A 12,108-nucleotide genomic window follows, 5' to 3' on the forward strand; every position below is an offset into this window, starting at 1 on the left:
AGGGGACCAAGAGGGAGAAAAGGTAAGTGAGAAGTGCTCCAAATACAAACATCATGTACTTATGCACACATCTTGTCAAAATTTTAAGAGATATAGCAAATCATTGACTGAGGTATCCTTCAGCTTGGGGTACCAGGATTACTTTAGAGTTTTAAATCAGTACTTTAGCTAGCTATGATATTTCCTCAAACTCAGGAATATCAGTGTGTTTGTATATTTGTGTATTACCTTCACAGATTTGTTGGAGAATATAAAATTAATCAATTCTAAAGGAATCATTCATGGAAAACAAAATTAATTTTTGTGGGTAACAGTGGTTTGTTTTCTGTTTTTTTTTTTTTGTCTTTGGTTTTTTGGGTTTGTGACGTTTGCTTGTGTAATCTATATTTGGAAGCACCATGAAGGTGGACAAAGTAGGGGCAGAGGTAGGGAGAGGGAAGATGTCTATTTCTGACTTATTTGTCCAAACTAGTATGTTCAAGGGCATTTAGAGATGAGACCAAGGGGACACACAAAACTTGTTTCCTGAACATGAGAAACATTTTTCCCCACATAGTTGGGCTCAGAGGATGAATTCAGCTCACCACACCATGGTTGAGTGTGAATACACTACTATTGTCTTCATTATGGTTTAAAGCAACAACCAGAAAGGGCAGTGTATTTTCTGGCCAAGGCAGGAATGTGTCAGAAGCACATAGCTCATGACGTCAGGAAAAAATAAACTGACAATAATTGGAAGCCATCAGGACAGAGATCCCAGTACTGGGGCAGATTCAGTGTTAAGGGGTGTTAATTTTTCCTATTGGCAAAGGGCTCAAAGTCTTAAGGACTGCACTCCCAGTAGGAAATGCGGATTCAATGAGCATTTGCATGTGTCTCCCCAGCCTGGTGTTCTAACATGGCAAGGCTTCCAAAACCACCCACTCTGCTCTGTAAACAGATGTCTCCTGGCTGAAAACGTCACTAACTTTGAAGGTTTGAAAGCCATATAAATTCAGAGAAACAAATTATGACCAATAAAAGTTGAACTGGATCTGTAAGACGGTGTTACAAAGCTGGCTGACTCTCACGGTTGGCAGATAGTTTTAGGACAGTGACTGAGCAAGATTCTTAAAGTGAAAGAAGCTGAGTCATTGAATCAAAACATCAGTGGCTCGGTTTGTGGCAGTATGGGTATTTGCAAAATCAGACCAAATCTTTATCATCATGATAAAGTAGGTTAACCAAAGGATAATACAGTTGGTCACCAATTTGATCAGTTTCATAGTTTTAAAAAAAGTAATCATCAAGGAATTTAGGAAGTAATAAACACAGAGGTACATGGTAGGAAGACAAATGAGTGGGCTTGATTTTTCATTATCATGGACACATGGAAGAGGACATCATGATAAATTGCTTATAACATGTTCACGTAGTTATATTTTACTTGAAGGCATTAGAACTCCATCGTAGGTTGTAAACAGAAGAGTGACGTGCCCGGATGACCCCATTCATAGGTTCTTTAAGCCTTTGACAATTGTTTCCTGATCTGATAAGTCAAGCTTCAGAAGAGGTTAAATGTAACAACATTTAAGCGTTAGCACAGCTGAGCCTGACACAGGGAGTACTGCATGAACCTATGGGGCCCCTGTTGTTCTTACATGTCCTTTACGAAGGCTCAGGGGGCTATGGAATTAGGAGCATCTGTATTGATAATTTTACTCATCAAACATAATGCAAATTATTACTGATATTAAAATATAAGTAAATCTCACCTGATTCATTAATTTTTCTTCTTTTTCCATTTTACTATGGGCATTTGTCAACAATTAATCGCATAATGGGTTTTTTAAATGTGTTAAAATAACCACCTAAATGTTTGTCTTACTCTTTTCTGATCCAGCTCTCGGTCCTCAGATGAGCTTACTTATAGGGCGAAAGGGCTCCTAGACCACTTCCCACTATGGAAGAGTTTCTCAGAGGCACTTTGGGAACATTCTTTTTTGATGTGAAGGTGGATGTAGCACTGGCTGAGTGCTCATGAGTGAATGTGTTTTGGTGGCTTTGTTTGTTTTTATAAACTATAAACAAAGCAACAATCTCAGAACTACCTATCCAACTGGATGCTCTGTGTTTAGGTCCACGGGAGAGGAAAAGAAGGGTCACTAGTCCCCATGGCTGGACCAGTCCCACTGTGCAGCTGTCATTCATCTTCTTTATTAATTTTTCCTTCAAATTTCTCAGAAGACCTTTTTTCATTAAAGTCGAGACCAGGAAAAGTCAAAATATTAATGTTTTTCATTTAGCCAAAATATATCTAATTTGCTTAGAAAGTTTTAACAGTTTAGTCTTTTATACCTATTAAAGTTAAATAAAATTTCTTCAGGATTTCCCAAAAATGATGCTTTGGGAGAAGATGAAAAATACGGAAAAATTTATCCAAAAAAATTTCTTTAGTGTTTTCTTTTCTTATGATTTTAGAAAATTATGAGAAAAATAAAGATTCATAATCCCACACTGTCAGAAACATCTACCAAACTCAATGGGAAGAAAAATATTATCCACCTTCAATATTAAATTCTACAGGTGTGTTGAATATTTCCCTGATAGGCAAATAGGACCCTCAGTCTTCTAGAGAATTCTAGACCTGTCAGATATGGTTACAATGAAAAACATTTTTTTTTCTGGGAGGTGGAAATATGCTAATGCCAAACCAATTGCATTTTTTTCAATTACATCCAAGCAGGAAAGAAGGTGCCCATCTGAAATTCAGACCCACTTTTACCACATCGCATTCTTAATTATCTAGACAAATATGGCAACTTCTAGTTCACTTTTGCTGAGGACATCTAGCCCCAGACTAACTTTCAAAAGCAGCTACCTTTCACAAGGACGTGGCAGCTGTTGGACACCTTGCAGGCACATTCTACTATAATTAGAGCCAAGAAACACTAGAGAACCATATCCAATTGAATCTGTAAAGAGGATGTTAGTCCGCCAGAACAGCCTCACTCAAAATAGAATAGAGCAAAAAAAAAAATTGTTCAGTAAACTTTAAGATTTTATTTTTGAAAAATGCCTGTGAAAACAATGACCTCTGCTAGAGATTTTTTTAAATGTCCATTAACTTTGAACGATGTCTTCTAATGATTTTATCATGTTTACAGGTATATTAAGTCATTTGTATTGTTTGAAATTACTAGGCATCTCAGTTCCCTTTAGGGGGAGATACAAAAGCAACTTGTAAAAGATCATGTCAAAATCAGCTCTGAGTTCCAAGTACACCCTGTGGGAAGGGGCTGGGTCCAGTATGTTTATAAGTGGGTCCCAGGCACACCTTGTCAGAGTCTGAGCAAGGCCCATACACCTGTGGGGTGTCCTGAGACCATGTCAAAGGAAACATGCCCTGGAGAGGAAGAAACACCAACCAGAATCTGGAAACAGAGTCCGAATTTGGGGAGACAGGAAGAGAATTGTCTGTTAAATTTTGGAATGTGTGGTCCAAAGTGGTCAAAGAGACAATGAAGGATGCTTGTGGCATCCTCGTGTTGAATCAAGGCCAAAGGGGCAACTTAGGCAGGGAGAGAAGGAGCCCAGGGCCTCGAAACTCAAAATAACACCTACCAATCTTATCACACTTTCCATTTCACTCTTCCCATCACACGCTCATATACCATTCCACAGACACTCGGGTTTGGGGCTTGTCTTATTGAGAGGGGGACCATATCTTACATCACCCTTTTTATATTTCCTAGTTCAACTCTGTACCACACAAGTGAATACTTTGTCTTAAAGGCACACATTTGGGTCAGAAGAGTCTACAGCCATGCTCGATAAACCCAGAAGGAGAATATGAGCAGATAAGTGCTCGACCAGCTCTCAGGAGACCCAGCTTGTGAAGATGGAGAGCTTGTGACTGAGCGGGTCATTTGACCTCTGTGGGCCCCAGTGTCCTGAACCATAAAGACCTCGAAATAATACTCCAATGTCTCTCTGACTTTTAAAAAGGTAACAGTCTTTCGTTTTTCCTGTCATATTTAATGACAGGAATCACAGAACCAGTGGCTTCCCACCACACCCACCTCTGAATCAACCTTTGAGCCCCTTGCTCGATGGGCATTTTCTTTATTGGACACAATCTCACTGATGTTCCGTATCAGGGAGCAGTTCCGCCAAATCCAGGAAAAGAGCCTTCTCTACTGAAAGAAGTGGGATTGCTCCCAGTCGCTGTTCTCATTCTATAGAGGTGCAAATGTTTGGAAAAGAGACAGAGAAAGAAAAACTCACAAATGAATTGAAAAAAAAAAGGGTTTGGTAACATATCAGGCAGCTGTATAGACCTTCCCTTAGGACATTTCATCTGCTTCCTGGGGGTCCATTACAGGTTGTTTTCTGGCTGTGGCCTGGGTAATTCAGGACACCTTAGCTGAGTCACTATTTCTCCTTAGCAGTAGGGCCCGTGCCTGCCAAGCTTTGCCAAGGAGGCCCATCTCTATGGAATGCTCCCACCTTATGCTTTATGACATGGAAAATGCTTAGAGGCAAATGGGAGTTTTATGAATATAATGTTAATAAAAATTGATTTTTGAAAATGAAGCTGCCTCTTTATACTACCTGCAGGGTAAATAAACAAGCCACTTGAGTGATAAATGCCTGGTTTTCCTAGTCATAATTGGCCAAATATTCTTTTACTTAAACAAGCTCCTGTTTAACTATGGACACAATATAGTAAAGAGATCAATTAGCAGGTTCTAGATAAGACCTGGGAACTCACAGCTAAGAGGACTAGGCCAAAATGCTCTCCACCACATCTATAAGTTGTTGGGTGCCCCCCAGTCTTTTTGCCCTGCTTCCCACACTCTGAAGAAGGGCTAGGATCCAAGCAGTTATTTCACGATGGATGGCGTTCCTTCTTCATGACCTAACATGCTCCCATGATTTAAGCCATGATTTTGGATGTTGTTGATGATTTATTGTACGAAAAATGTAAATGATCTGGATGGCAGATGTTTTATATTTTCTGACCATTCATTTTCAGTGGGAATGTAATTAAAATTTATGAAGTGTATCTGCTGAATTGCAATGGCAATTGATGATCTCCTCCAGGGCTGTCTGTGTAGAGATGATGAGTAATTGTGGACGGTGAGGTGTGATGACAAGGGCAGGATGTGACGTTTCTGCCATGGTGAGGCCACCTGGGCGAAGGACAGAGTTCCTTTGTCTTGTACCATGACCACCAGCCCCACCCAACCCACATCATAGAGAGAGGCAAGGACAGTGTCTGTCCTTTCCTTTGTAGAGTCTGAAAGTCTATGCCAAGCTCCTGAGTTCTCTCATTTTCCCTAAGCACTTTCTTCTGAAAGCCATGATATAGGTCCTTGCTGGGGATGCAGGGCTGTAATGTCTCCTCAGAGACAGCCCACAGAAGGAACCTCGGCAAATTCCAAATGCCTTCAAAGAGCTGTATTGTTTGCCCTTGCATAAGATTTTTCCAGGTGTCAAAGTTACTGTGAGGGAATGGCATAAAAAAAGGAACTAAAAGCCTATGTATAGCCTCCGCTACACCTGCTATATGGTAACGCAATCATCAGTGTACACATCCATCTGCCTACTGAACCGTGACCATGAGGGCAAGCACCTCGCCTTCAATTCTCAGTATTTCCAAAATCTAGCCTACATCCTAGAACAGCGCCCGCCACGTGCATTGTTCTTGCAATTGGCTGACCGGTGTTGAGGAAGCTACATCTGGGGTGAGAAGAAGAAAATTCTGCATTGCAGGATTATCAGTTTGGTTTTCATTAGCCTGTTACCTCTTGTGAGACCTTTCCTTTCATTAAAATTCTAAACTTTTACTACTGATAACTTGACTATCATGCAGAATCTCTAGATCATTCCTCTGACTGTTCACACTCTCAATCCAAGTAAGCTATGGAAGTGGATGATCTACATTCCGGAAGTAAACAAGGTTCCTAAGCTCCGTTACTAACAGTTCAGATACTCTGTGCCAAGACAGAAACTTTCATTTTGCTTCTGCTTCTTTTGCACCCAAATTTTCACGTGAAATTGCTCAAGTCAGTTTGTGTGTGGTTCCCAGGGAGTATCATCTAAAGATGCTAATCCCAGTGGTCTGCAGTCCAAATACAGGTTGATCCCCATTACAACCAACTGAAGTGTCTGTGAGCAATGCTACTTTTATCACCTCATCCTCTTCCATTGTACTCCCATGTTTACTTCTCTTCTCCCTTCTTGCAAGACTTTATATCACCAGCGCACACACACACTGTTTTATCATGTACTTTCCAAACCATTCATTACATCCCATACAATTATTAGGATTAGTATTAGGTTACTTTGGTAGCTAGTATGTCTCACTAAGACAGAAAAAAAGGAAAAATACCAAAATAGTGTATTTCTATTCCTTCAGACCCCGATTCTAGAGATAAGCAATCTGGCAATTTCCATTTTAACCTTTAATTACTTCATGTCCTTTGACCCTATATCCTCTTCAAGAAAGCTATCCTAACAACCTATAATCAGTACAAAACTTTCAAGGATGTTCATTGCCATGTATGAAATGTCAAAAGATGGGAAAATGATTAAGTAAATTATGGTAGAGCCATATAACGGAATATCAGCTGAACGTAACAAAATCATGCTTTCATTCTTTGATCCTAAAATTCTCCTTCTATGTATTATTTCAGAGATGAATTATTAGGGGGTCTCCATGAATATTTAGCCACAAGTTATGTTTGTAGCTTCATTAAAAATCATAGAAGACTAATGACAATCTAACTGTCTGATAATAGATCATTTGTTAGGTTACTTAACAGTAGAGCACCATGCAGCTAATAAAAATGATCATATGGAATATTATTCACTATAGTTATATAATATTATTTATTGTAAAATTAAATCATTATGTAAACTATGTATATAGTGTATATGTGTATATATTTATATGCACTATATATAATCACATAAACTTACATAAATATATGTTTATATATAATTATAATATATAAGCTAAATAATCTTGTATAAGATATATTATCACATATAATTTATATAAATATATAATGATATTTATATACATATACTTACACACATATCTAATAGTATTTTTATTCAAAGTGTATAAAAATAGAAACAAAAAACTGAATAGATAACCGTTGTCATTTCTAAGTGAAGGAAGTTTTACTGATTTTTATTTCCTTATCTTTATTTTCTGTATTTTTGTTTTTCTTATAAAGAATCTATAAACTTGTGTAATAAAGAAAAATAAAAGTAATAAAACCCCTATTTGGAAACTATAATATTAAGAGACAAAATCAGAATACAACTTTCTGTTTAAAGTGTTGTCCAAATTTTGTTTTTAAGCATTTGGAGTATAATATGTATACTTCAAAATAATATGGATATGTATACAATTATTCCTAAGGTTTGGTATTTGGGGTGATTTTTCTTTTACTCTTCACAACTCTGTATTTTCCAAATTTCCTCCTGAAAGCATATATTTTATAATCAGAGAAAACAATAAATAACAATTATAGGATATGGAGAGAATTTGAGGCCTTTTAAAAAATTTTAGTTAAAAGACTAAAAAAGAAAGAGAAATATTGAGTGAATTTGGGGAAATCTGAAGAAACTCGAACACCTCTCATTTCTTTTCTTTAAATTTGATTTTTCAGCTGCGTCTCTACTGCCATAATGTTTACCAAACTCAGTGCTCAGATTTTCATTGACAACCCTAGGCATTCTGAAGCTCGGTTCCTGCAGAACTGTCATAATAAAAAGACATTAACATTTTCGTATTTCGGCAAAATGTTTAACACTCAAACATTTGTATTTTTCCTTCAGTTTTCAAAACAACTTTAAATCTCTCTTTTCAAAACAGTGTTAAATGATGTCACTCATTAGCTAGCAGGTGGCTGGGAGTCGAGAACTGTATTGAATTCTCCCATTTCCTGTGTAACTTGAAGCACAGACTAGGTGAAGGTGCCGAGCAGGAGCTCAGCCTGGGACCTCTCAAAGCCTGCTGCTGAGCACCTGGGGCGGCACGTGTGCATGTGTCTCAGTGTCTACGTCGGGACAGGGGTGTCATGGAGGAGATCCAAGCTTGTCTGGATGGGTCTGGACCTGGGACATGGGGCTGCCAGCAGTGACAGAATCGATACTGCCCAGGGTATCGAGCAGTGTGTCCCACAGCTGAAACAGTGTCAGAGGTCCAGCTGTCGTATTTAGGATGGACTGAAAAAGAGGTTTAGAGTATCAGGGAAACAAGAGGGGGAAATCCTGACCTGCGTGTAATCATAGCAGGGGGAAAGAATGTGGCGTGGATCACGCAGTTCTCCTCTTGTTGATGTTCAGCTCAAGTGACAGTTGAGGTGGCAACAATGACAAAGAGCAATCAAAGGGACATTCAGAGAAGGAAATCATCTTGAGTCCTGTCTGCATGAGCCCAGCAAAGTTAACTCTACACAGAGACAGGAGGCCCAGCCCCTGAGCTGGTGGAAAGTTCTGGACGTCTGCCTACGGCCTCGCCAAATGCAAGTGGCTGGTGTGGATTTGCCCCTTCTTGTAACATGTGCTCCATCTGCAGGAGGGAACCGTCTATCAGGATTTCATTACGCCAGCACGCTTTTCTTTGGGTGGGGGGGGGGGGTCATGCCCGACCATCCCATCACCAGTTTTGTAGCCAGTGGGCACCGTTCAATCTCGGCAAAGGCGCATCGCCCCGAGCTGATCCCAGACACGACACGTAGCAACCCAAGCTGTTGAGAGAGCCCAAGTCACAGGGTTAACGTTCTTATGACCCAGTGTTTGGGGCCGTGGACAGCCAAACACAGTGGCATGGAATGCAACACGTGATGCATAACATCATGACATTAAAAGTCACTGCAGGGGCTTCCCTGGTGGCGCAGTGGTTGAGAATCTGCCTGCCAATGCAGGGGACACGGGTTCGAGTCCTGGTCTGGGAAGATCCCGCGTGCCGCGTAGCGGCTGGGCCCGTGAGCCACAATTGCTGAGCCTGCGCGTCTGGAGCCTGTGCTCCGCAACAAGAGAGGCCGCGATAGTGAGAGGCCAGCACACTGTGATGAGGAGTGGCCCCCGCTTGCCGCAGCTAGAGAAAGCCCTCGCACAGAGGCGAAGACCCTAACACAGCCATAAATAAAAAATAAAATAAAATAAATAAAAATAAAAAATAAAAAATAAATAAAAATAAAAGTCACTGCAACATTGGGATAATAAGTGAACGCGTTGTACAAGATCGTTGTGAAGACCGAGGGAGGAGATGACACACCGTGGAGAGACAGTGACCGGCAGGTAGTAAACACTCAGCAAGTGGGAGTCGCTAAAGCCTTATTATTATTGGCTGCACACATTTGCTCAGCATCGAACAGATTTCAAACCATCTTTATGAGCAGCGCCATATGTGCTGTGCACCTTACTCCAGAGAGAGACGGAGAGAGAAGCGGCTGTAATTATGCCCAGTTGCAGGTGAGGTACTGTGATGTCACAGAAGCTGGGTGTTTCGCCTGAGGACAGCATCCAGTGGCAACTGGCTGGGACTCCAAGGCCCGGGAACTCTATTGTCAGGGCTCTATCCATACCCCAAGCTGCCCTTCCAGAATGGTCAGCACCCACTCTGCTTGTTTCTTGTCACTTTTTCCTTTTAAAATCTCGTGATTTATAAACTCACTAACTGAAGGCGCTGAGGGCATTCCTATTAGGATTGCCTGATGCAGTGGTGACAGCCCAGGTAACGGCAGCAAGGAAACCCACGGGGGGCTTGACCCTGCGGTGATCTCTCAACAATTCAAATCGTCCCTTTCGGAGCTCTTCTGCAAGCACTGATGTGCTCCTGAGATGCATCTTTCTTTCCTGGCTGGGACCCTAACCCACCCCAGAACTCAGGAGTTTCTCCAGACGCGGGCACGACATCAATAACGGAAATGGTACTGGCTGCTGTCCATGGAATCCTTGCTGTTCCGGGGGGTGATGTGTGATCAGTCACCCTGTTCCCCAATTTAATCCTTACAGGGACCCTCTGCCAGCTAAGGGGGCAGAGCTCGGAGAGCCACTGAGCTGACAAAGGCAGGATGTGAATTAAGGTGGGTCTGATTTTAAACCGAAGCTCGTAGCCACGATGCTGGTCCGTCTCCCTGGGGTTGGGGGCGGGTGGGAACCAGACCCTAAACAGCCCTCTGCCCCCTCCAGTCTTTTGCCCCCCATAGACTCGGCAGAGAGACCGGCGGCCTTTCACCCGCCGGGTCTCGCCTGGCGCCCTGCTCTCTTCAGTGCTCACCACGACGGATTCCCCACCGGGACTCATCCTGTCTTCTTGTCAAGTTTAACTAGTTGAATAGAAACAGATGCAGGAGGTTTGGTTAGTTGAACAGTGACTATACTTTATAGCCACAGAGAAACCTCTGCAGTGGTCTCCAGGGAGAGTCTGCCCCTCTCTGCCCCTCTTCACCCCTCCCTGCGAGCCTGGCCCCTCACCTCCCCATCCTGCAATTTCCATAATTGCCCTTCACACAGCCAACACCTGCTGGTGAGTAGGTGCCAACCATCTGCTGGGCCACAGGGAGAGAGAGAGAACCCTAGCAGTGGCTACCGTCTGATGGGAGGTGTAAACCTTTGTGTTGAAGAGCCCTGGGTACCAGCAAGCCACTAGGGCATCAGAAGCCACCCCAAAACTCGGAGGCTTCATGTTTAAATTCTAACCTATCATTTGTCACAAGTTTATGACTCAGCCGTGCCATTTTGTTGACCTTGGCTGGACTCACTCACCTGCCACCAGCGGATGAGTCGCTGGGGACTGGCCAGTGGGCGTGGCCTTGGCCGGGGCAGCTTAGCCCCTTTGTAAGTCCCACACCCTCCAACAAGCCGGTGTCCCCGTGAGACGAGCAAGTGTCCAAGAAAGAAAGCGGAAACACACAAAAAAAGCACGTTTCTCAGCTCAGCTTGTGTGGACTCTGTCCCATCGGCCAGGACAAGTTCCATGGCCACGGCCAGCGTTGGTGTGGAAGGGCGCTGGCAACAGCGTGGACACAGAGAGAGAAATGGGGGCCGTGTGACCCCACTACCGGGATGGCGTCCTCTTCCAGCCAACTCAAATCCTGGTGGCTGCCGTTTTAGCCAGTTTCATCCTGAAATAAATCCGTTTTTCTCTCGGAGCCAGCACATCAGTTCTGCTCATGTAGAGGCTCCACGGGCAAGCTGGAACATTCTAAGCGGCCAGGGAGACACAAGATGGGTCTCAGGAAAAGCGTGTCCCGCGGGGGAATTGGCGAGAGGGTCGAAAAACGCGAAACACACATCCCACTTGGAGCTGCGTCTTCTCCAAAGAATGTCACATTTTGAGTGGAAAGGGGAAGAAGAGGGGGAGCCCCAAACCTAACACTCTGAAGTCAGTCATTTTTCTCTCTTGACTAATTAAGCTTAACCAGAATGGTGGACCTGTCAAACTCGGGGAACCTTTTCTGAGAGAAGAAAGGAACCTGCTCTCCAGGTGGGTTTCCCAGCACTGGCTGGTTCCCACCGCTGTATACACCTGGCATCCATGACAGCACCGTCAAAAATAATAGCTAAAAAACTCACTGTCTGTCACGATGAAATAATTATGTATGGGGCTTTTCTTACACTCGAGATGGATTATATATTTCATTGAGGAAAATATATGTGGCTTTTAAAGAATGTAATGCATTGAGGGCACTGCTGAGATTAATAGCCAAATAAAGAATTTTTCAAAAAGTTCTCTGTGAGTGTGTGTGTCTGTGCGCGCACGAGCGCTTGTGAGCGTGTCACTCATGGAGGGATGGAGGATGTCATTCCTAGGCTGGTTAATTACAAAATGCTTTAGTGTCTTATTACACCCTTATCAGTAATTAATCACCACTTTGATGTGAAGTTCAGCCTCAGAAAAGTATCATGAAATTGTCCTTCGTGTTTGAATGAGGTTTTTTAGGGGTGAATAGAGGCTCTGACCGAGATAGGAGTTTACTCCCCTTGGAAACAGGAAACAGGAAAGGGATCAGCCTTGAATGATCATCTTCCGCTGGGTCTGTTCCCTTGGGGTGTGGATGGGGCTCAAACAAAAGGAGGCAGGAGATAGAGAGAGAGGAG

At 42.6% G+C, this 12,108-nt stretch overlaps 1 pseudogene; it reads right to left on the bottom strand.

The window, feature by feature from the left end:
• Positions 1 to 9,701, bottom strand: part of LOC102998490 (frataxin, mitochondrial-like) — a 48,513-nt pseudogene extending 38,812 nt beyond the window's left edge.
• Between the last annotated feature and the right edge of the window lie 2,407 nt (positions 9,702 to 12,108).

This window comes from Balaenoptera acutorostrata, chromosome 13 (genome assembly GCF_949987535.1).
Source record: "Balaenoptera acutorostrata chromosome 13, mBalAcu1.1, whole genome shotgun sequence".
Classification (NCBI taxonomy): Eukaryota; Metazoa; Chordata; class Mammalia; order Artiodactyla; family Balaenopteridae; genus Balaenoptera; species Balaenoptera acutorostrata.